Raw genomic sequence first — 24,680 nt, forward strand, 5'->3', positions numbered from 1 at the left:
CAACCAAACATGCTTTAGGCTCTCACAACAAGAGGTGAGTGGTGGTGGCTCAGGTGCTCAGCCAATCAGAGCACCTAAGGAGAGAGGGCAGGAGTGAGAGGGGGTGGTATGTGGAAGTTTGGTGACAGTTGTGTGTAGTTTGTTCATCTTCATTGTAAGTTTCATGGCTTGGTGTGCATTTCCCTAGTAAATTTAATTAGGGAAAAATTCAGGTGTTTGATTTTTTAAATCAACTTCTTAAATGTTGAGTTGTTAAAGCCTCAAAGTGCATGGAGTTGGTTTGGGAGTATGGCATCCTCATGCTGTTGCGTGCTCGCGTGAGGTAGCAAAGGTGATGTAAAGTTGTGGGGTGTACATGCTTGGGACGTCCTCTCTCGGGATGACTGGTGTTAGACCTGCGTGTTTGTCGGTTGTTGAAAAGCCGTCATCCTTTGCTGTTGTGGTATTGATTTTACATTGTTCATCTTGTAATTAATACTGTAGTGCGATATCTAGGGCTACCATTTGTAGGTTTAAAATGTCTAATACAAACAGTTGTCCAATGAGTTTTAATAGGAAATATCATCCACCAAGCACCATTGTACAATTATATTAATTGATAGTATATGGATTGTGCAGAACTGCTTAGAATGATCTTTAACACTTGGCTATATTGGTCATGTCAAATACCTGCACGGTGAATGCTCAAAGACCCTTTCTTTATTCAGTGTTGTCACATACCTCATGGGGGGTATGGATAGGCAAACACTCATTCGGTTAAACTTGCCTTGTAGTACTTTCAGAGCTCAGTAATTTGGAATCTGGTTAGCACTTTCCAAATAAATTGACCTTTAAAGTGAATTCCTATTTAGGTTTAAAACATTATACCGAATGAGAAACTCGGATTATATAGCCGAACACCAGAAATGTTGTTATTCAATTTGGTTGCCTAAAGCACATTCAAGGACTACACATTACATGGCATTCCATGATTCCTCTATACCTTGCCTTATGCTGTAAACATTGCCACAACCCTGTGTTTTATTGATTTAAATGGCCACAGGGAGGCATACAACACTGCAGATTATGATGTCATTAGTTATCCACTGTGTTGAAAAGTGGGCTGACTGATGTTCGTTGACACCTGTATCGTGCTTCAATTTAATCGTCAGGAGATCACCCTCTCACTAGACTCGTTTGTAGGAAGTACAGTATAGTATCTCAAATTACCTTGGATCATAAATAGCATAAGACTTGGGGGTAGGAGAGGGTTGCAGTGTTTGTCATGGCTCTCAGTTGTTCCTGGTATTAGGCAATTTAGTTCTGGAATCATTTTTGTTGGCCAATGTTAAACTTTTTCGAAAGTAGATGTTTTTCTGAAAGGGAAAGGGGGGGGGGGGGAACCTCTATGCTTGGATACAGTTATCTAAGTGAATACTTAGATTTATACAGTAGAATAACTACCTTCTTTTCCTTAGTCAAAAAGGTTGCTTGTTTATTTCTAGGGACTTGTATTTTCTTTTATTTTTAACTGCAGCAACTTTCAGTGAATGATAGATTCTTACTGAAAGGACCTTTACTTCATTGTTGTTGCTTTATGGTCATCTCATTGTGTACAGGGATTCCGCGAAGCTTTTGGGGTTAGTCTTTGACACTCGTTTGTCTTGGTCAGCCCATATCTCTTGCCTCCGAGTTGAATGCTCTAAGGCCCTTAACCTCCTTAAGGTTTTGTCCCATACTTCTTGGGGAGCGGATAGGCGCACGCTCCTCTATTTGCACTCCTCTCTCGTCCTGTCTAAACTCAATTATGGTTGCCCTGCATACTCTTCTGCTTCTCCTTCTACTCTTCGCCGTCTTGATGCTTTGCACCATACTGGGTTGCGTCTCGGCTCTGGTGCCTTTCGTTCGACTCCCGCCCTTAGTTTGTATGTTGACACTGGCTTTCTCTCTCTTCAGGACTGCCGTGATCGCTGCTGTCTTCACTATCTTGCGCGGTCCTTCCAACATCCTTCCTCTTGCCTCTGTCGTGCATTGACTTTTCCTCCTCCTGTGGTTCCTGTTCCTCTTCATTGTCTCCCACTTTCTGTCCAGTTATCTCGCTTACAGGATTCTCTTTCTGTTCATATTTCTAATGTTTCTCCTCGTATTGTTCCTTCATTACCTCCGTGGAGAGTCCCCCTTCCCAAGTTTTGTACGTCCTTGACTTGTATTACTAAAGCCTTTACCCCTCCTACAATTCTGAAAAGCCTCTTCCTTGAGCACTTTTCTTCGCACTCCCACTCTATTTCCATCTTCCCTGATGGGTCTAATTCTGCGGATGGTATGGGCTACTCTGTTGTTTTTCCTGACCGTACTTACATGTGTCGCCTCCCTTCGGAGGCTAGCGTCTTTACGGCAGAACTTTATGCTATTCTCTATGCTCTTTGTCTCTTGTTTTCTTATTCTCATTCCTCCTTTGTGGTTGTAGTTGATTCTCGTAGTGCCAAGCAGTGAGGGGGTAGGAGGGAGGGAAGGAGTGAGGGGGTAGGAGAGAGGGTAGGAGTGAGGGGTAGGAGGGAGGAAAGCAGTGAGGGGGTAGGAGGGAGGGTAGGAGTGAAGGGGTAGGAGGGAGGGTAGGAGTGAGAGGGTAGGAGGGAGGGTAGGAGTGAGGGGGGTAGGAGGGAGGGTAGGAGTGAGGGGGTAGAAGTGAGGGGTAGGAGGGAGGGCAGAAGTGAGGGGGTAGGAGGGAGGGAAGCAGTGAGGGGGTAGGAGGGAGGGTAGGAGTGAGGGGGTAGGAAGGAGGGTAGGAGGGAGGGCAGGAGTGAGGGTGTAGAAGTGAGGGAAGGAGTGAGGGGGTAGTAGGGGGGGTAGGAGTGAGGGGGTAGGAGGGGGGGTAGGAGTGAGGGGGTAGGAGGGAGGGAAGCAGTGAGGGGGTAGGAGGGAGGGAAGGAGTGAGGGGGTAGGAGAGAGGGTAGGAGTGAGGGGGTAGTAGGGAGGGTAGGAGTGAGGGGGTAGGAGGGAGGGTAGGAGTGAGGGGGTAGGAGGGAGGGAAGCAGTGAGAGGGGTAGGAGGGAGGGAAGGAGTGAGGGGGTAGGAGAGAGGGTAGGAGTGAGGAGGTAGTAGGGAGGGTAGGAGTGAGGGGGTAGGAGGGAGGGTAGGAGTGAGGGGGTAGAAGTGAGGGAAGGAGTGAGGGGTAGGAGGGAGGGTAGAAGTGAGGGGGTAGGAGGGAGGGTAGAGGAGTGAGGAGGGTAGAGGAGTGAGGAGGGTAGAGGAGTGAGGAGGGTAGAGGAGTGAGGAGGGTAGAGGAGTGAGGAGGGTAGAGGAGTGAGGAGGGTAGAGGAGTGAGGAGGGTAGAGGAGTGAGTAGGGTAGAGGAGTGAGGAGGGTAGAGGAGTGAGGAGGGTAGAGGAGTGAGGAGGGTAGAGGAGTGAGGAGGGTAGAGGAGTGAGGAGGGTAGAGGAGTGAGGAGGGTAGAGGAGTGAGGAGGGTAGAGGAGTGAGGAGGGTAGAGGAGTGAGGAGGGTAGAGGAGTGAGGAGGGTAGAGGAGTGAGGAGGGTTGAGGAGTGAGGAGGGTAGAGGAGTGAGGAGGGTAGAGGAGTGAGGAGGGTTGAGGAGTGAGGAGGGTAGAGGAGTGAGGAGGGTAGAGGAGTGAGGAGGGTAGAGGAGTGAGGAGGGTAGAGGAGTGAGGAGGGTAGAGGAGTGAGGAGGGTAGAGGAGTGAGGAGGGTAGAGGAGTGAGGAGGGGTAGAGGAGTGAAGGGGTAGAGGAGTGAGGAGGGTAGAGGAGTGAGGAGGGTAGAGGAGTGAAGGGGTAGAGAAGTGAGGAGGGTAGAGTGAAGGGGTAGAGGAGTGAGGAGGGTAGAGGAGTTAAGGGGTAGAGGAGTGAGGAGGGTAGAGGAGTGAGGAGGGTAGAGGAGTGAAGGGGTAGAGGAGTGAAGGGGTAGAGGAGTGAGGAGGGTAGAGTGAAGGGGTAGAGGAGTGAGGAGGGTAGAGGAGTGAGGAGGGTAGAGGAGTGAGGAGGGTAGAGGAGTGAGGAGGGTTGAGGAGTGAGGAGGGTAGAGGAGTGAGGAGGGTAGAGGAGTGAGGAGGGTAGAGGAGTGAGGAGGGTAGAGGAGTGAGGAGGGTAGAGGAGTGAGGAGGGTAGAGGAGTGAGGAGGGTAGAGGAGTGAGGAGGGGTAGAGGAGTGAAGGGGTAGAGGAGTGAGGAGGGTAGAGGAGTGAGGAGGGTAGAGGAGTGAAGGGGTAGAGAAGTGAGGAGGGTAGAGTGAAGGGGTAGAGGAGTGAGGAGGGTAGAGGAGTTAAGGGGTAGAGGAGTGAGGAGGGTAGAGGAGTGAGGAGGGTAGAGGAGTGAAGGGGTAGAGGAGTGAAGGGGTAGAGGAGTGAGGAGGGTAGAGTGAAGGGGTAGAGGAGTGAGGAGGGTAGAGGAGTGAGGAGGGTAGAGGAGTGAGGAGGGTAGAGGAGTGAAGGTGTAGAGGAGTGAGGAGGGTAGAGTGAAGGGGTAGAGGAGTGAGGGTAGAGGAGTGAGGAGGGTAGAGGAGTGAAGGGGTAGAGGAGTGAAGGGTTAGAGGAGTGAGGAGGGTACAGTGAAGGGGTAGAGGAGTGAGGAGGGTAGAGGAGTTAAGGGGTAGAGGAGTGAGGAGGGTAGAGGAGTGAAGGGGTAGAGGAGTGAGGAGGGTAGAGGAGTGAGGAGGGTAGAGGAGTGAAGGGGTAGAGGAGTGAGGAGGGTAGAGTGAAGGGGTAGAGGAGTGAGGAGGGTAGAGGAGTTAAGGGGTAGAGGAGTGAGGAGGGTAGAGGAGTGAGGAGGGTAGAGGAGTGAGGAGGGTAGAGGAGTGAAGGGGTAGAGGAGTGAAGGGGTAGAGGAGTGAGGAGGGTAGAGGAGTGAGGAGGGTAGAGGAGTGAGGAGGGTAGAGGAGTGAGGAGGGTAGAGGAGTGAAGGGGTAGAGGAGTGAGGAGGGTAGAGGAGTGAGGAGGGTAGAGGAGTGAGGAGGGTAGAGGAGTGAAGGGGTAGAGGAGTGAGGAGGGTAGAGGAGTGAGGAGGGTAGAGGAGTGAAGAGGGTAGAGGAGTGAGGAGGGTAGAGGAGTGAGAAGGGTAGAGGAGTGAGAAGGGTAGAGTGAGGAGGGTAGAGGAGTGAGGAGGGTAGAGGAGTGAGGAGGGTAGAGGAGCGAGGAGGGTAGAGGAGTGAGGAGGGTAGAGGAGTGAGGAGGGTAGAGGAGTGAGGAGGGTAGAGGAGTGAGGAGGGTAGAGGAGTGAGGAGGGTAGAGGAGTGAGGAGGGTAGAGGAGTGAGGAGGGTAGAGGAGTGAGGAGGGTAGAGGAGTGAGGAGGGTAGAGGAGTGAGGAGGGTAGAGGAGTGAGGAGGGTTGAGGAGTGAGGAGGGTAGAGGAGTGAGGAGGGTAGAGGAGTGAGGAGGGTTGAGGAGTGAGGAGGGTAGAGGAGTGAGGAGGGTAGAGGAGTGAGGAGGGTAGAGGAGTGAGGAGGGTAGAGGAGTGAGGAGGGTAGAGGAGTGAGGAGGGTAGAGGAGTGAGGAGGGTAGAGGAGTGAGGAGGGTAGAGGAGTGAGGAGGGGTAGAGGAGTGAAGGGGTAGAGGAGTGAGGAGGGTAGAGGAGTGAAGGGGTAGAGGAGTGAGGAGGGTAGAGTGAAGGGGTAGAGGAGTGAGGAGGGTAGAGGAGTTAAGGGGTAGAGGAGTGAGGAGGGTAGAGGAGTGAGGAGGGTAGAGGAGTGAAGGGGTAGAGGAGTGAAGGGGTAGAGGAGTGAGGAGGGTAGAGTGAAGGGGTAGAGGAGTGAGGAGGGTAGAGGAGTGAGGAGGGTAGAGGAGTGAAGGGGTAGAGGAGTGAGGAGGGTAGAGTGAAGGGGTAGAGGAGTGAGGGTAGAGGAGTGAGGAGGGTAGAGGAGTGAAGGGGTAGAGGAGTGAAGGGGTAGAGGAGTGAGGAGGGTAGAGTGAAGGGGTAGAGGAGTGAGGAGGGTAGAGGAGTTAAGGGGTAGAGGAGTGAGGAGGGTAGAGGAGTGAAGGGGTAGAGGAGTGAGGAGGGTAGAGGAGTGAGGAGGGTAGAGGAGTGAAGGGGTAGAGGAGTGAGGAGGGTAGAGTGAAGGGGTAGAGGAGTGAGGAGGGTAGAGGAGTTAAGGGGTAGAGGAGTGAGGAGGGTAGAGGAGTGAGGAGGGTAGAGGAGTGAGGAGGGTAGAGGAGTGAAGGGGTAGAGGAGTGAAGGGGTAGAGGAGTGAGGAGGGTAGAGGAGTGAGGAGGGTAGAGGAGTGAGGAGGGTAGAGGAGTGAGGAGGGTAGAGGAGTGAAGGGGTAGAGGAGTGAGGAGGGTAGAGGAGTGAGGAGGGTAGAGGAGTGAGGAGGGTAGAGGAGTGAAGGGGTAGAGGAGTGAGGAGGGTAGAGGAGTGAGGAGGGTAGAGGAGTGAAGAGGGTAGAGGAGTGAGGAGGGTAGAGGAGTGAGAAGGGTAGAGGAGTGAGAAGGGTAGAGTGAGGAGGGTAGAGGAGTGAGGAGGGTAGAGGAGTGAGGAGGGTAGAGGAGTGAGGAGGGTAGAGGAGAGAAGGGGTAGAGGAGTGAGGTGGGAAGGAAGAGTGAGGAGAAGGATTAGTGAGGGGGAGGTATGAGGGGGAGGATTGATGGGGAAGAGTAGTGAGTGGGAGGAGTGAAGGGGGTAGGAGGGAGAAGTGAAGAGGCAGGAAGAACGGTAGGAGGGAGGGAAGAAGGATGGGCAAGAGTGAGGGGTAAGAGGGAGGGGGAAGGGAGGGGAAGGAATGAGCGGGGATGGAGTAAAAGGAGGAGTGAGGGGGGAAGGAGGAGTGACGGGGGGGTGGGAGGAGTGAGGGGGGAAGGAGGAATGAGGGGGTGAAGGAGGAGTGATGGGGGGGGGAGGAGTGAAGGGGAAAGGAGGAGTGAGGGGCGTGAAGAGTGAGGGGCGAATGAAGAGTGAGGAGGGAAGGAAGAGTGAGGAGGGAAGGAAGAATGAGGAGGGAAGGAAGAATGAGGAGGGAAGGGGGAGTGAGGAGGGAAGGGGGAATGTGGGTGAAGAGGAGTGAGGGTAGGGAGGAATAGTGAAAGGGGAGGAGGAGTTAGGGGGGAGGAATAGTAAGGGGGTAGTAGTGAGGGGGGGGGTACGAGTGAATGGGAGGAGGAATGAGGGGGTATTGAAGAGTGAGGGAGTAGGAGGGAGGAATGAGAGGGTAGGAGGGAGGGGGCAGGAGGAAGGGGGAGGAGCAAGGGCAGGAGTGAAGGGATTGGAGGGAGGGCTGGAGTGAGGGGGTAGAAGGAAGGGCTGGATTGATGGGGTAAGAGTGAGGGGGCAGGAGGTGAGGAGTGAGGAGGGAGGTGGTAGGAGAGAGGTAGGGGGTAGGGGGGAGGAGTGAGGGGGGTAGGAGAAAGGGCAAAAGTGATGGGGTAGGAGGGGCATATTGAGGGGGAAGGAGGGAGGATTGAGGGTGCAGGAGGGAGGGTAGGAGTGAGGGGCATAGAAGGGAGGGCAGGAGTGATGGGATTGGGGGAAGGAGTTAGTGGGTAGGTAGGAGGGGTAGGTATGACCTGGCTATATTGGTTATGTCATGTCAAATTGTTGCATGCTGAATGCTCAAAGCCCCTTTCTTTATTCAGTGTTGTCACATTCCTCATGTGGGTGTGGATAGGCAAACACTCATCTAGTTAAACTTATCTCATAGTACTTTCAGAGACCGGTAATTTAGATTGTGGTAAGTAGAATCTCCAAATAAATGGATCTTTAAAGCGCATTCCTATTTGGGTTTAAAAGGTTGTACTGAATAAGAAACTCAGATAAAATAGTCTAACACGAGCAATGTTGTTATTCAGTTTGGTTGCCTAAAGCACATACAAGGACTAGACATTACCAGGCATTCCTGTATGCCTTACCTTATGCTAAAACATTGCCACAACCCTGGGTTTTATTGATTTAAATGGCCACAAGGAGTCATACAAAATTGCAGGTTATAATGTTATTAGTTTATCCCCTGTGGTGACAAGTGGGCTGACTGATGTCCGTTGACACCTGTATCGTGCTTCAGTTTACTCGCCAGATCGTCCTATCTCTGGACTCGTCTGTAGGAAGTATATGAAAATAATTTGGATCATTAATAGCATAAGAGTTTGGTGTAGGAGAGAGTTGGAGTGTTTGTCGTGGCTCTCGGTTATTCCTGTTATTAGTTGACTTAGTTTTAGAAATATTTTTGTTGGCCAGTGTTGAAGTTGTTTGAAAGTAGATGTGTTTTTGTAAAGAAGGTGGGGGGGTCTCCATGCTTGGCTTCAATTATCTAAGTGATTATAGATATGTTGTGTATAAATGTTTGGACATTAGAATAATTACCTTCTTTTCGTTAAAGTCAAAAGGTAGCTTGATTAATTCTAGGGTTTTTTGTTTTTTACTGGAGCAACTTTTGGTTAATGACGGAATCTAGCTCAAAGGTCCTTTATTTCATTGTTCTTCTTCATTTTAATGTGGTAGTTGTGATATGGATTGTTCTGGCTCACCTGTAAGGTTTTGCAATGTTAAATACTGTATATAATAATAAGAATTTGCCAGTCTTGTAACCATTTTTAGAGTTCCCGTAGATCTTTGTAAGGGCTCGATATCATTTTTTCATGTTCCCTATACCATAAATCTTGGTGTCATCTGCAAAATTGATGTGGTTTGTCATTGAGGTATATAAGGTTTAGACCCTTGTGGTACGCTTCATGCCGTATTTTCCAGTCAAATCTGTTTCAGAGGAAGCTTTAATGTATTTGTTTTAATTAAGCAATCTTTTTATCCTTTATTCCATGTGCTTCATATTTCACTCCTAGCCTTTGATATGGTGCTTTATCAAACACAGTGTGTGTGTTTGAATAGCTGGTTATCAGAAAAAAATTGTGAACAGGTTTGTTTTTAACAAACCAATGTTTTGTTGATTTTACAAGAATATTAATGTTTCTTCCCTTCAGGACCTTGCAGATGTGAGGTCAAAGTAATTTTAAAGTTTTCTGCTTGGCAGTTTCAAAAATTTGAGCAACATTTGAAATCTATCTAGCGAGTTTAAGTGGCAGTAAGTTTGGCTGTCAATTCATTTAATAGCTTGGATTGAATTCCAGGTATTTGAAGTTTTTTTGAATGTTAGTTTGTAAGGCTCTTCCCATTTATGGTGCTTGTTATAGGCAGATAGTTTATATATACACTATCTTGAAATAGTTATCTTCAGCAGTTTGAAACATTTGTGGTAATGGGATGTCTGGTGTGAATAATTTAGTGTTCATTACTAATATTTGGTAGGACACTTCAGTGCATCATTATATTAACAGATTGGACATGTCTAATGGTTTTGTTTATTTTCTTCTTAAAAAATTGAAGGGTTTGGTACCATTAGACAATATTGTTAGGAAACATGAAAGTGTTTCCTATCAAGTTGTGACACTTGTGGGAAAAAATTTAGCTAATTTAGTTTAATCTTATCATTGATGTAAAGTTTTACATCATTTCCACTAATCAATATGTTCCATAGCTTTAAAGGTAATATTATACCTTTTTATATATAACTTATGTTACTTAAGTTATTAGCTTTATATAATTAAACTTAAAATATATAAAGCTATAATATAAGATATATAACCAAGTTATAATATAAACTTTAACATTAGTTTATTATAACTGTTATATATACTTATATTATAGCTTTATATAATTAACAAACTTAAGTTTATATTAGCTTTATATATTTTGTATACCTTTATTTGTTTATTGTAGTTTTATATAAACTAATATTACAGATTATCTAAAACTTGCTATTAATTTCCAGCATGATTAAATTAGCTACTTTCAGGATAAAGTATAAAGTATTTTCATTAAAAGATTTATTAAATAGTATACAATATAACTAATGTTGACAATTTTGTTTCAGGTTGAAGTTTCAACTGAAGACTCCAAACAACTTCAAAGGCCAGGAAAACATCCAGAGTACCAAGGACAACCACCACCTGTAAAAGAAAAATAAAGTATATCAAACAGGGACACTCATTTTATTAACACTAACACATACAAATTACTACCAAAACCCCTAAGTCCCAATCTTTTAAGATTGGCTCAGCAAGGCCTATCCCTTACTTGCATTTTGAGGCAGGACTTGTTGGCTGAAAGAGTGGAACACATCTTTTGGTTTAGTGCCCTCAACATTATGTACATAGGCTTGTTGTAAAGCCTATGTTCCAGGCACTAAACCTCTGGATGTATCCACTCTTTCAGTGAACAAGCCCTGTAGTTATTAACAATGTTTGCACATTGTTAAGGGTCCCTACACCTATGCAAATCTAGTCCATCTATTGGATGGGTAGTAGAGCAGGGCTCTGAAAAAGCCAAGCCAGGGAAATCTGCAGGACTGCCTGGTCCCCTTCTATGAAATGGGGTAGGATCAGTACAAACTGCATCAATCCCTGCAGGTGGTAACAGTAGGACTTTGGTACACATCTATAAATGGACTAGATAAAAAAGCAAGCTAGTTAATTATTTGATATAGCTAAAACATTTAATTCAACATACCAGTTTATTGGATGTGCAGAGTAGAACAGCCACACTTCTTAAGCCAGTCAATTCCTTAATACCATCATAATCTCCATTACCACCTGAAACATTTAACCAAATTAGCTTATAAATTTGGTATTAAAAGTTGCTTTGCAAACTCAAATGGCTAATGTGCCTTAACATTTTATTCTCACTAATGCTAATCAAGCACAAGACTTTGATATGGCTACTCAAACTATTTAAGTTTAACAAGTACTTTAAAGTAGAGAAAGAATTTTTACTTTACATTATCTACATGCAACCACTGATGCCTTACTTTTTTTATTTAAAATATTCACCAACACTCACCCCAATCTGAATGTCAAGCAATCAACACCTTCAAACTCTAGGATGAACAGCTGGACTTCCCAATTCTTATTCTGAAAGAAAAAGCCTATTTAAACTAGTTACATTAAAAAAATATGAAGTACAGTTACTAGTCAATATTTGTCTTGTACCATTATTTTTTTTTAACTTTTAATTATGAACAAATCGATGAGGTCAATTTACCTCCCTGTTGCAATTTTTTTTTATAATGTCATGGGACATTTGAACCCTCATCACAGCCCTTATGGATTTGGTCATTTGATGCATCACACTATTGTGTGCAATTTATAGATGGAAAAACTTTTAGCCAATTATTTTAGAACCAAGTAACTGAACAAAGTTAAGCAAACCAATTGCCATTTAAGTAAACATTCTAAATACCCTCAATTCTTAAATTGAATAAAATGTAACATTTTAAAATTTCTTTGCTATTCAAAACATTTCCTGCAAGGACTAAACTTTTATTGTACCCACTTGTCAAGGCCTAGAACTACAGGTTTTATCCCCCATTTCCAGGCCCCTTCACTATTTAAATACTAATTATAGCAGTACTCTTAACTGTCATAATGATAGAGGGCAAAAGTATCTTGGCAATTTCAGGCCTTTAGCCCCCCCACAAAGCAGCCCATTACAGCTGACTAACTCACAGGGGCATAGGGTGAAAAACTCGGCCCACCATTTCCAGGATTCAACCTGGGACCACAGGATCACATCTCCAGTGTGCTGTCTGCTCAGCTGGCCAGCCCCTGTGCTACTTTCTGTAGCATACAAGTTCCACCAATTGTTCTGTACACTGTTCCTGAAGTTATGTTGGAAGCACCCTCCACAACCTGTCAATGAAACATTTAATATGGTTAATAAAATTTTTCCCCACAGCAATGTTTAAACTTAAATATTTGCCTTTTTCAAAATACACTATTTACCTACTTCCCCCACCCCATCTTTCATTTATCGATTCTAGAAAAAAGCCCTTTAAGTAACAATTTGGTAACAATTTAAAAAGTAGCATACTGAAATCTTATTTTCAATTATAATTTAAAGTTGGTATTCCCCCACCCCTGCATCCCCATATTGGTAATACAATTTATATAGCTAAAACATGTAATTCAACATACCAGCTTCATAGATGTGCCGAGTAGAACAGCCACTCGCCGCTTTGATACCATTGTAATCTAACAAAGTACCTGAAACATTTAACCAAATTAGCTTATAAACACAGCTTTTTACTCTAGTTTCTTTGCAAATTCACAATGGTAGTGTTCCTTTAAAATTGGCTAAAATTTAAATTTTATTAATGCTAATCAAGCAATTAAAAAGGTAGATATGGCTATTCAAGTTAAGTTTCTTTAGTACATTTAAGTGGAGAAAGATACTTCAGACATAATGCTACATTGTTTAACTTTACTATTTAATATATAATGCAAATCTTTAATTTATTATTACTACCACACTCACCCGATTCTGAATGTCGAGCAAACACCACCTTCAAACTCTAGGATGTTGTTCTGGACTTCCTAATCTATAGTCTGAAAGAAAAAGCATATTTAAACTTCAATTATATATTACAATTAGATGAAGTACAGTTACCAGTTATTTGTGTTGTAACTTTTTTTTACTTTCAATTATGAAATTCTGTTACAAACATTTATATGAACTGTTTCAGGTTGTGGGACAGATGCTCCTAGATGAACAGAAGATCCAAAAGGCCAAGACAACTCCAGAGCCAATCACCTGTAAAAGAAAAATAAACATTAAACAGGGACACTACTTTTATTATCACCAATGCCTAATAATAAGCCCAAAAAATCCTAACAGCCTATCTTTTAACAGGCTCAACAAGGCCTATCCCTTCCTCCGATTTTAGTGCAGAGCTTGTTCCCGGAATGGGTGCATTACATCCACCACTTTAGTGCCAAACACATTGTACATATGCTTTACTGAAAGCACTGTACAATGCATGCCAGGCACTAAAGTTTTAGATGCAAACAAGCCCTGCGAGAATTAACAATGTAACCATTGTTAAGGGTCCCTAAACCTATGCAAATCTAGTCCATCTATTAGATGGGTAGTAAAGCAAAGCTCTGAAAAAGCCAAGCCAGGGAAATCTGCAGGACTGCCTGGTCCCCTTTTATGAAATGGGGTAGGATCAGTACAAACTGCATCATCCCCTGTGGGTTGTAACAGTAGGACATGGTTACACACCTATAAATGGACTAGATAAGAGAATTAAGATTAGGTCATTGATATAGCTAAAACATCAAATTCAAACTCACCCACTTTTGTAGAGTAAAGGAGACTCACTCCAAGCCAGTCCATGCATCATAATCACTCACCTGAAAAATATTTCAACAAATTAATTTCAGATTTAAAGCCAATCTTGCTTTACTTTTCAAATTAGCATTCAGTAGTTTACAAATTCAGATGGAAAAAATTTCTTTAAGGAATTTACCTTTCCTACATATTCTAGTAGCAGTAGTAAAGATCTACTTTAGCAATATAAATATATATGGCATCAATTTGCCAAGTTTCAGTAAATGTCATTTGAGAAACTATCAACTGCACTTCAATGGCAATTTACATTTATCTTTAGCCAATGCTATATTGTTTAAGTTATTACTATTTTTTTTACTTTTATGCAAATCTATTCAGATTAACCTTTACTACAATTAACTTCCAACTGACAGAGGGACTTCTGGACTTTCCAAACCACATTCTGGAAAACTATAAATTTAAAACCAAGCTAAAGTAAACATTGAATATTTTTTTACTTTCAAGGGAAAAATACCATCACTTAGAACAAAACTTTTCCTGCCATTAACTTTATTTGACTCATGATTACCCTTAGTGTTATACATTTATAGATTAAAGCTTATTTAACAAACATTTAATGTTAACTAAACAAGATTTATATTTCATTAAAATTATTATTAAAACACCCTCAACTATGCCATTTAAGATCTAATGCCCCACATTACAATTTTCACAATTTCAATACATTCCTGAAAGGACTAAACTTGCAGATATGGTACCCACTAGCCTAAGCCTATACTTCCATACCCTAATATTTAATAGGTTTTTAGCAATTAACTTCTACCCTCTAATTCCAATGTACACAACACTACTTACTGTAGATCTGCAAGTATTTTCCTGCAGCTCTTTGTTGCCAGGACCTTCCACAACCTGTCATGTGAACAGTAAATATTACTAAAAAGTTATTTGCATAGCAATGTTATTTTGTTCATACCTGTACCACCAGTTTAACAGTTGCCATTTTAAATGGCACTAAGTATGTTGTTGTCCCATCTTTATTAATTACATAGCTATAGTCATTTCAAGTCAACATCCTATACAAATTTTATTTTCCAACAACTTTAGTCATGAACATTTTTCTGGAACATTGCAAACAAACTAATTTAACAACCATGTATAACATTTGAATAAAAGCAATACAAAATTTATATATACAAATTCTTATTCTTTTGCAACCACTGCTTACTACTAGGGGGACAAATTTATTCTGTTGAATTATGTACCAAGCTTTTTAGTCTGAAAATTCATAATTAACCCAACTATACTACCAAGACAATGTGATTTTACTAAATTTAGTAATATTTTTACACTAGCAACTATACAAGGCCATATTCTCTCCAGTTATCACCACACTTCTGCAGGTGTAAGGTTCTATCTCCCCCATCTGCAGCACTCATGACTTACATTTTAGTGTGGGCTTCATCCACTATTCTTATGTTAGCTGGAACATTTGTGCCAGCTGCTGGTTTGAAAGGGAGGCATACCATGTGCCAATTCAGGAAGCTTTCCACGTTCCTCACTGCATGTCAGCTCAGGACCTCGCTACCATGTTGGGAGGCAGTTGAAGACTAACCAATCAACATCCCAGGCTGGAGAGCAGTGCCAGCTCGGGGAGAATCTACCACCTGCAAAAAATTTAATACTCTTAATCTACAACATCTATCTCATCTTTACCTAGCCCCCAAACCTTACATTTGTCAGCATTAAACTGCATCTGGTAGTCTTAACCATTTCAAAACTATATAGGGCATCGGTATTTTTTATTTGCCAATTCTGCAACTATTGCAGTCTAAACCATAATCTTGCGAATAACCCAGGTCCAAGGAGAGCTTTTAGGCACTACTTACAACACTTCTCCCAACTTAACCCCATTTATACTAATTATTTCCTTTGGTATAGCCATGACCTAATCAACTTCAGTCGGCATTCCCAATGATCCGAGCCTCTCAATTTTGCGCCACTATCAAAATCTCTGCTGAAGTCAAGGTACACAAAATCACAAACCTTATCAACATTTCCTCAACTATGCAACCTAATCTATGAACATTTAGTAATAAAACTATGCGATTCATGTATCTAGTCATGTTTCTCAAAAAGAGTAGAGAAATGGCACTTTCAATGTTAGATTATAGTAACTTTCCTCACAATAGATTAAGCTAATTGGTCACTAACTTAAGCGTTAAAGTTAACTCAAACTTTTCTTTTAAAACTTGCTATATTAGGAACGTTCCACGACCGGCCTTTACCCGACATAATTAAATAGGGTAAAAACGATATATTAAATGCAGTAAAACTACGGTAAATTCAATACGATAAACTTGCATTCTTTAAGCATGGGCTGCATAGTAAGTGAACTAAACTAAATGTTAAGCACCCTGGCAAACCACTTTGTCCGGCTAGAATTTTTAGATTAGATTAAAGGAACACCCTCCCTGGTAACGGCTGAACTAGTTAACCAAATACAAATATTTAGGTAAAATACTTTCATAAAACCCGTCTACTTCCCCCACCAGTAGACTTGTTCAGCTAAAGGCATAATGTAATGTTCCACTTTAGTAAATAAAGACTTAAAAAAACACTACCCCATCTGTGTAGTTACCGGTTACCTGACATTCTACGCTTAAAATAACCCATCTATTCCCCATAATTGTTCGATATAACTTACCTCTCACCCGCTGGTCGAGTACACAGCAGTATATATCCTCCTCCATCACTCACCGCGTGGATACTATTTCACTGTGGCCGCAAATTGCCTCAAATCACCTACGTTGTCCATAAACATATATAGAAGAGCAACTGACCGTAACACCCGTATAGCGATCACATAACGTGGGAACATTAGTAGTACTGCTGTCAAAACATAGATGGCGCCAGGACAAACGGTAATTCCTATGGACTCGCCTAGTTATGCGTAGGGAATTGAGCTTCAGCTGTTTGGTCCCGCCCCTCAGCTGTATTCACCTAGTTGTACTCACCTAATTTGTGCTTGCAGGGGTTGAGCTTTGGTTCTTTGGTCCCGACTCTCAACCGTCAATCAACAGGTGTACAGGTTCCTGAGCCAATTGGGCTCTATCACATCTACATTTGAAATTGTGTATGGAGTCAGCCTCCACCACGTCACTGCTTAATACATTCCATTTGTTAACTACTCTGACACTGAAAAAATTCTTTCTAATATCTCTTAGTTAGTTTAGTTCATTTATTATGCACCCCATACCCATCTTGTGGGCGGTAGTGGAAAGGGTTACAGAGGCACATAATGGGCTCAGGGACTGAACCCCACAATTCATTTAGCTAAGCAAGTTACAATCTTGATGAGCTAGTTACAAAATTCAATATAAGTCATCACATCAACAATGGGTTCGAGATCGACCTCAAGTACAGGTTCTAAATTAAGCAACTGACATATGTGGAGAGCTAGTGTCAAAATTTATATGTTTGTCCTGCACACCGCCCCCCATCCAGTGGGCAGCGGTGGATAGGTTACAATCACTTAGTTACTACCTACAGTTAGCAAACTGGGGATATTTGGCTAAAATTTCTGGTAGCAGATCATTTTGAATGAAATATTGACACATCGCTGGAACATTGGTTATAGAATTGTCTCTAAATTCACGTATCTTTTCGCACTCCATCACATAGTGACGGAGGGTGTGCGAATAATTTTGTTGACACAGTTTACATTTGGTCAGGTCTACATCAGCAGATAATGAGAATTCCCAGAGATACTTGTAACCGAGTCTAAGCCGAGCAGTAGTAACATCTAGAAGTCTGCTGATTTTATTGGATGATCCATAGATGTGTGGCTCCTCTTGCATGATAGTATGATGATAGATGGAATTACTGGTGTCAATTTCACTTTGCCTCAGATCTACAAGATCTTGTTGAAGTTCTCGGTGTACAGCTGCTCTCAGATTGCTCATTGACAATCCAAGGTTACACTCAACGGCTCCTTTAAAGGCAGATTCTTTGGCTAACTTATCAGCTCTATCATGCATTCGGAGGCCAACATGAGATGGAGACCACATGAAATGGACTCTGTTACCATCCTTAGTAATTTTGTTGTATTTGTGTCTAGCTTCGGACACGAGCATGTTACAGTTATGTCTTAAAGAGTTGAGAGCATTTAAGGATGATAAGGAGTCACTTACAATTAATGTATCAAGTTTTGAGACTTGTACACATTTCAGTGCAAGGATCAAGGCAAATAGTTCAGTCTGAAGGGTAGAGGCCCAGTTGTTTATACGGACTCCCCACTCAAAGTATAGGCCATCGCCCATTGTCAGGACAACTGCACTTCCAGCTGCACCCGTGGTGCGGTGTAGGGAACCATCAGTGTATATAATTTGAGAGAGAGAATGCTCTGTGGACAGAGCATCAATATGGCTTAAGGCGTTGAGCTTTGCCTCAAGACGAAGCTTGGGCTGATCTCTAATTTGCTTCTTGGGTGGAAAGGGAGGGATTAAAACTGGAAAGGGTGTAACCTCCCACGGTGCAGGAAAGTGCCGCTGTTGTTTCTCTTGGTACAAATCATGAACCTGATACATTCTGAGTTGGGTTCCAGTTTTTGTTATCCATTTGGAACAATGCTGATCTTCAATAAAGAAATTCTGGAGGGCTTCTGTGCAAGGATTAGGATGAGTTAGCCTAAGCATTTTTATACCAATTTGACAGTTAATTTCAGTAACACGATCAACAACGCTCAGAATATTAAGTTCCTTTCTCATATTAAGTATCTTTGTGGTACGAGGGCACCCAAGGATTATCCTCAAGGCTTCGTTTTGCAATTTTTCAAGCCCTCCAAGCTTTCTTTCAGGCATCAAAGCAAGCAGAGGTGCAGCATAATCTACTAAAGATCTGATGTATGCAAAGTACATCATTTTGACAATTCTGACATTGGCACCATAGCTTGAGTGATAACCTGCAACAGCCTTGAGAGCTCGGAGCCTCTCTTTAAACTGACGACAGAGTCTGAATACAACAGGACCGTACAGTGGCACCTCAAGGCCAAGGTATTTGAATCTGTTTACATAGTCAAGCTGGGAGCCATCAGACAGTTGCATCTTGCGAACAGCTCCTCCCTGCCTGGGTGGGCGCCGATTTAATATCTTTGTTTTCTCTGCTGAGATAATTAAACCTAGGTCCTGACATGAGTCTAATACAGAGTTAAGAGTGTTCTGCGTGTTAGCATACCCAGCGGTGTGTATCATTATATCATCAGCATAGCTAATGATGTGGACGTTGGGTTTGCTCGGTACAGAGTTTAACAGCGTGTTTATTAAGATATTGAATAAGGTAGGACTGAGGACACCACCCTGCGGGGTGCCTAGTTCAAAGTCTCTTGTTACACTTCTATGCCCCTGGAAAAATACAGATGACTTCCTGTTGGATAAGTAACCCCTGATCCAACAAAGAAGCCGACCACCAATATTCATTCTTGCAAGCTCACTCAAGGCTGTGGCTCATTTGGGTACTAAGTTCCCCTTGTTCGTGTTCCACCCGTGTTAAAGAGCTGTCTTTGTAACTATCAAAATGCATATATCTTTGCTTTCACTTCAGTTATATTTATGACAAGGGATTTAAAATTTGCCTATATTTCTGCTTCTCTGATGACATTAAAAACTTTCGTTTATTACAGTATCTACATAAAATGAACATTTATCTTCATTAGGTTGTAGTTCTCATCAATAGGGAGAGCGTCGGTAAAAAAAAAAAAATTGTTTAAATATAAATATCTTTCCTCTCTCAATAATATGCCCGAAACGCTATGCGTACTAGTGGCTTTAGGTATTGTATGTACTAGCTCTATCTATAAATCCAATATTATGTTTGTAAATCGACTATTTATGTACTTTCCTGAATAAAATGAACTTTACTTTACTAATATCTAATCTCTGTGACTAAAACGTAAGAACGACTTTATCTATGCCTTTTTGATAACATATACAATTATAAGCTTTATTAGTGAATCTCTATTAATTAAACAATATATCAGAGAGTGTGTAAAGTTCGGTGTTCCATGTGCGAAGAGACATGGGAGATTTTACATCAGTACAGTAAATGTTTTAAGTAGCGAACGCATACTAACGAATAACGATTAGTATAGACCAACACTATTGTTCTATGAAGTCGATTTAACTTCCAGACATGTATTTTTCAATAAGTCTTAAATATTTTCTGGCTAGTTATATTAGATATTATTAGAAATACGTATTCTACTTGTTAATATAATAAACTAAATTTGCGATCATTTAAGGAAAGAAGTGCGACGACTGGATCACTGTGTACAGAAGGTTGATATGCCAACAAACACTTTCCAGACAACAATATATCTTGGATAAGTCGCTCCACAACATTGACACCTGTGGACCGTTGACTTCCTATGAGGCCACATATTTACTTATTTCATAATGGAAGTATATTATTTTATAGTAAATATATGTTTTCTCGTGTTCTGCGTTAAGCACCAACATTATAGTGAATAAATATACCATATTTCTTCATTATTTAAGTAATGCTAGGAGGCTTTGAGTAGCTTTGGGTCATTAGGTGAACAGAATCTCCAATAGATGGGGCGAGAGTCGCGCTATCTCTCGCCCGAGCGAGAGTCGAAACTTATTTTAGAATTGATATATCTTTGTCCTCCAACAAGATATATTTCCTTTGGTGCACTCACAATAACGAGCATATCTCTGTCTTTCTGAAGGCATATAATATTTTAGGCTTTATAAGCGTATCTTTGTTAATTACACACTATATTGGCAAGTGCGTAGGCTTCTGGATTCCATGACCGACAAGCTACTGAATGCCACTATAAAAACGTATGTATCTTCACTTGAGCTTTATATATGTCTATGTTAAAGTATTTAAAATGAAGCTTATATTTCTATCTTTCTTGAGACATATAAAACATATGTGTTTATTAATGATTTTACGTGAAATAAGCATTGTTCTGAGAGAGAGTTGCTCTGTCGATCAGTCTGTGCGGGGTCGGAGCTCGACGATTATTAAAACACGTATCTTCATTAGAACTTTATATATATCTATGGTAAAGTATTTAAAATGAAGCTTATATTTCTATCTTTCTCAACACATATAAAAACATTTGCGTTTATTAACGAATTTACGTGAAATAAGCATTGTTCTGAGAGAGAGTTACTCCGTTGCTCGATCTGTGCGGGATCGGAGCTCGCCGATTAGAAAAATACAGGTATCTTCGCTTTAAATACAAATATGCCCATGGTAAGGCATTTAAAATGAAGATTATGTTTCTATCTTTCTTGAGACGTATAAAAATCTTACGTTTATTAACGATTCTGCGTGAAATAAGCATTGTTCTGAGATGAATATTGCGGATTTCCGGCTCTACGACCGATGAAAAATGCAACTTTTATACAACTACAAATATCTTTAGTTTTACTTTAAATTTTGTCCTGAAAGAGTTTTCATATATAGATCCAGTTTCTGCCGTTCTTCTGACATAAAAAGACCTTTGGTTTAATAAGTTATTAAGATGTTTTCAACAATATTACTATGGCGTTCACCGATTCTAACATGGGCGACCTTTTTGGAAACGCAACACATGGGTTGACCTGATTGATATATGGGTCAGATTCCATTAAGGTTCGGAACATAGATACTGTTGTAACGGTTCTATTGTTACGTAAAGTATGGTGACAAATAAACACAGACACTAAGATACTATATTTATATTTGGTCGAATATACAGAAGTACACCGGTGATACTTTGGTGTGAGTTGAGCGCACTGAGCGTCGATCGGTACAGTATCTCGCAATTAAGTGTCTGCTCTAGACCACACTTGAAAGTAGACTAGCCAATGTTCGCTACACCGCTGCTTATATGCTCGGGCAACACCTCACCGTGTTGCCCAGGCAACGCCTCACCTCATTCATCTCCAAAGGTTGACAGGAATATTAACAATGCATTTGGAGCGAGTATATTATTGGGATAATCTACTCGCTACAGAACTCCCCTTCCCAGGGGATGAAAGGAAAAATACTTGATCAAGGAACTTAGCTGGTCGGTGAATTGTACGCCCTGCTCGCGTTACATAACCATCAAAGTTAACTTCCTCCTCTTCGCTGATGTCATCTAACTGGGGTCGTAGGGTGGGAGGTCGCACAGGATCGTCCGTCGTCGTAGGATCAGGTTGTGGTGCGGCTGGTAACTGGGGTTGTAGGGTGGGAGGTCGTACAGGATCGTCCGTTGTCGTAGGTGGCGGTGCTGCTGGTAACTGTGGTCGAAAAAGTGAACTGCGTAGTCGGCGGATGTGTACGTCTCTGGATTTAGCAGTGTCGCAGACGTTGAGACGAAGCCTGGAGCAGAGCAGAGAGCTGAGTGAGGCCGGAGTCGTGGAGCTCTATGTGGGAGAGCGTGGCGGCTCGATTGAGAATTGTGAGTGAACTCAGGGAGCGAGAGCGTGGCGGCTCGATGCGGTCGTAGTCTGCTGTTTGCTCTGTGTCGAAGCTGTAGCGTCTTGGGTTGTTGGTGGAGCATTTAGATCCGGGGCGGATGGGCTCGGGCACCAGGACAATAGGAGGTAATGTAGGCACGTAGTTAGGACAACGAGGGAATCACTGCTAGAGCTGAATTGTCCTGGAGGCGACGAAGAGTCGGAAACGCAAGCTGTAAGTCCTGTACTGCGCAAAGTGCTTGAGTCGGCAGAGTATCAGAATGCAGTGAACGTGTAGATGAATCTGACGAAAGAGCAGCTTTCGTGGGCGCCCCTGTAGAACAAGCAGTGCCCTGGCAGCGACGGAGAGTCGGCAGGACAGGCTGTAGATCCCACATTATGTAGTTACTGATGAAGCTGCCAGATGAGTGAGTAGTGATCGTGGAGCAGCAAGCCGTAGTAGATGAAAATGCAGAGATGATCGCGATGAAAATCATAGCTGTGGCAAGGGTGTTGGCAACGTTCCACGACAGGTGGCTGCGGTCCACAGCAAGCAGCAGCAGTGAAGGTCCAGTGAGAGTCCATGTTGTAGTCCATCGTGGCTGGGTATCGTCGAAACTCTCTGGGGTCACCAATGTAACGGTTCTATTGTTACGGACTCTATAGCTGCGGACAGCGGGACACTTGGGGACCGGCGCTGCACCCCCCTTCCCACATGCAGTGGGGAGACAATCGGGACAACTGTGCAAAGCATGACGGGGGTACAAAAGCATCCGCTTGCAAAGGGGGGGAGGGTGGGGTTTTGCGAGGGCAGCGGCGAGGGCAGGCGGAGTGAGGCAGAGCCCCATTGTGTGTCCGTATTTATACGGCCCCAAACTGCCCGCCCAACGCCGCGGGACGCGCTGCGCAATTGTTTCTTTCTCCCCCGCCAGAAACATCCCCGCTTGCGACTCAAGCAGTGACCATATCTCGCAAGTGTCTGCTCTAGACCACACTTGAAAGTAGACTCTGGTTAATGCACATGTTTGCTATTCTGCTGCTTATATGCTCGGGCAACACCTCACCTCATTCATCTCCAAAGGTTGACAGGAATATTAACAATGCATTTGGAGCGAGTATATTATTGGGATAATCTACTCGCTACAGTGGACAGTAGTAACACACTTAAGAATTATTCAATAATAAATACAAATTCGTCCTTCACTTATGGTAAAGGAAAGTCTACTTGGAAGGATTCAATTTACATGAGATTACGGTTAGGATATAAATATATCTGGCAATACGGTGTTGATGTCAGTGAAAAAGATAAGGAGTGTAAATTATGTAGTATGCCGTACGCCCACACCTTAGAACATTATGTATTAGAGTGTCACCTTATTGAAAAATATAGAAATATGGAAATAAATAGTGTACCACATCAAATTGTTTGGATGTGTGATAATGGTATAATAGACAGTATACTTAGGAGCTACAAGAATTTTGCCCCAAGAATGTAACAATTATATGCTGTACTTGCTGTATGCACTGTTAAATGGGATTCTTGTACTGTTACATGTCAATTTGTACTCACTGAATTTGTGCGCCCCTTGAGGGACTTTAAGTAGAGGGGGGTAGAAATAGCCTAAGCTACTCTATCCCTTTGAGATGTATTTATTGCTTATCTCAATAAACATACTTGAACTTGAACTTGTACGCACAGCGTTTCGGGCCGGTCCTTAATCTAACAGATAATATTTAGTAGATAAAATCTAACAGATAATATTCATGCCCGAAACGCTTTGCGTAATAGTGGCTTTAGGCATTGTATGTACTAGCCCTATCTATAAATCCATCACTCTTTGTAAAATCCCTTGTATGTATGTACCTTACCTAAATAAACATTTGATTTGATTTGAAGTAGGTAATTTCTAGCAAAATTTATAAAATGTTAACAGGTACATTGTAAGAAAATTTGACAAAGATTAGTAGGCAAATAAAAGCACATTGATAACACATATAACATGACAGCAATGATTACAATGGTAAAGTTGTATAGCTTAGGTAAATATATTAGGGGATTGGGAAGTACTAGATACAGTGCAAGTTTAAAGCATCAGGTAGGAAACTATGAAGATGAAATTATGTACTTTTTGTTTTTGTTTTTGAATAAAGCAAAAGTCGGACAGCTTTTCAATTCGTTAGGGAGTGAGTTCCAAAGACTGGGTCTCTTTATTTGCATAGTGTGTTTACACAGATTAAGTTTGACTCTGGGGATATCAAAGATTTATTTATTTCTGGCGTGGTGATTATTGGTCCTATTATATCTGTCCAGGAAGAGTTTCAGAACAGGGGTTTGTATTTATGAACAGGGTTTCGTAAATGTAAATGACAAAAGAGAATGTGTGGAGTGAGGTTATGTTTAGCACGTTTAGGGAGTTAAATAGGGGGACTGAGTGTTGTCTGAAGGCAGAATTTGTTATTGTTCTGATAGCAGATTTTTGCCGAGTGACTGAGTTTTGCTGTGTCGACTAATGTTTCAATATCACCCACAGGATGGGTATGGGGCCCACTTCCGCCAAGAGGATGGGTATATGGTCCACTACGACTCACAGGATGGATACGGGGCCCACTACCGCCAAGAGAATGGGTATATGGTCCACTACCGCCCACAGGATGGGTAAGGGGTCCACTACCGCCTATCGGATAGGTATGGGGCCTACAACCGACCATAGAATGGGTATGGGGGTCAAATACCATCCACAAGATTGGTATGAGGTAACTACCGCACAGATGTGGGCGGTATAGTGGACCCCATACCCATCCTGTGGGCGGTTGTGGGCCCCATACTTATCCAATAGTTGGTAGTGGACCCCATTAACATCCTACAGGTGGTAGTGAACCCCATACCCATCCTAGGGGTGGTAGTGGATCCCAAAGTCATCAAACAGTTGGTAGTGGACCCTATTAACATCCTACAGGTGGTAGTGGACCTCGTACCCATCCTAGGTGGTTGTAATGGACCCCATACTCATCCAACAGTTGGTAGTGGATCCCATTAACATCCTACAGGTGATAGTGGACCCCATACCAATCCTAGGGGCGGTAGTGGACCTTAAACACTTCGAGTGACTAGTTGTGGACCATATATCCATCCTG

General features: G+C 42.8%; 2 long non-coding RNA genes across 9 annotated transcripts in view; one reads left to right on the plus strand and one right to left on the minus strand.

Annotated features, from left to right (window-relative positions):
- Positions 1–12,583, plus strand: part of LOC138365544 (uncharacterized) — a 25,963-nt gene extending 13,380 nt beyond the window's left edge. The window contains exons 4-5 of the long non-coding RNA XR_011228923.1: positions 9,839–9,932; positions 12,485–12,583. This is a non-coding gene — a long non-coding RNA (uncharacterized lncRNA). The remainder of the gene's footprint in view (positions 1–9,838; positions 9,933–12,484) is intronic.
- Positions 9,777–16,578, minus strand: LOC123772494 (uncharacterized). 8 transcript variants are annotated; one of them, XR_011228929.1, is made up of 11 exons: positions 15,797–16,569; positions 14,536–14,756; positions 13,948–14,001; positions 13,095–13,534; positions 12,465–12,552; positions 12,277–12,347; positions 11,937–12,005; positions 11,469–11,651; positions 10,804–10,874; positions 10,474–10,556; positions 9,777–9,914 (listed from the first exon to the last, which is right to left on the minus strand). It is a non-coding gene; the product is annotated as an uncharacterized lncRNA (long non-coding RNA). The 8 variants fall into 8 exon arrangements; XR_011228928.1 differs by having other exon boundaries at positions 13,095–13,154; positions 13,879–14,001; positions 15,797–16,562; XR_011228925.1 differs by having other exon boundaries at positions 13,095–13,154; positions 15,797–16,558.
- Between the last annotated feature and the right edge of the window lie 8,102 nt (positions 16,579–24,680).

This window comes from Procambarus clarkii, chromosome 17 (genome assembly GCF_040958095.1).
Source record: "Procambarus clarkii isolate CNS0578487 chromosome 17, FALCON_Pclarkii_2.0, whole genome shotgun sequence".
Taxonomy (NCBI): Eukaryota; Metazoa; Arthropoda; class Malacostraca; order Decapoda; family Cambaridae; genus Procambarus; species Procambarus clarkii.